Here is an 817-nt window from a genome sequence, read left to right as displayed (position 1 = left end):
ATTGGGCAGGCCTTCACAAAAGGGCGTTTAATTACAAAAAAAATTGCCTTGACAAAAGGGCACTTTGGGCATCAAGGGGAAAAGGGGTTGGGGTGCTCAAGCACCCACCGCACCCCTCTCTGCACGTGCCTGCACACCACTGACAGTAACAGTGAATATCTTGTATAAAGTTTGTTTGCTGCTGCTGATTTTTACTGTACAGAGTCTAGAGTCTGTGGTTTTGCATATGCAGTTTTACAGTTGATTAGTTCATCTTATGGTTACTTCATAAAGCGTATGCAGATTAATATAAGTAATCAGTAAATCAAGAAATTGATCATGCTTTGACTTGTCTTGGAGCTGTAACTACTGGTGGAATGAAAATAAAAATATCATACTGTGTAAGATGCGTTTCATAAAATTCTGGCAACTGGACAACCTTGGAATAATATATCGACGTGATTATTCACATAGCGAGGTTTGGGCAATTCAAATTACGGGAGGGTGGCGGGAGAAAACTCCGGGGAAAAACCGAAATGTTGACTGCTGCCCATCGCCGTCTCAGATTTCGGAGACACACTGGCACGAGAATCAGTACGTTTCAAGTTAAAAAGGATAACAGAGAACGGTTTAATACACTTGAATTAACATTTTAATTTTAAAAGTTATATTTTTATTTCTAAAATGCTTGATAAATGAGTTTAAATGCATGTAATATTGAAAATTATGCTGTATTCAATTTGTCTTATATTTTTGTAAATGGGCGATTTCGCTTATTAATACATTTTCACCTTTTGCTTATTACTGTTGGCTCTAGTAGTTCTGTTTTTTTTTTTTT

This window comes from Sinocyclocheilus rhinocerous, unplaced genomic scaffold (genome assembly GCF_001515625.1).
Source record: "Sinocyclocheilus rhinocerous isolate Xijiao unplaced genomic scaffold, SAMN03320098_v1.1 scaffold1028, whole genome shotgun sequence".
Lineage (NCBI taxonomy): Eukaryota > Metazoa > Chordata > Actinopteri > Cypriniformes > Cyprinidae > Sinocyclocheilus > Sinocyclocheilus rhinocerous.
This window is presented reverse-complemented; position numbering follows the sequence as displayed.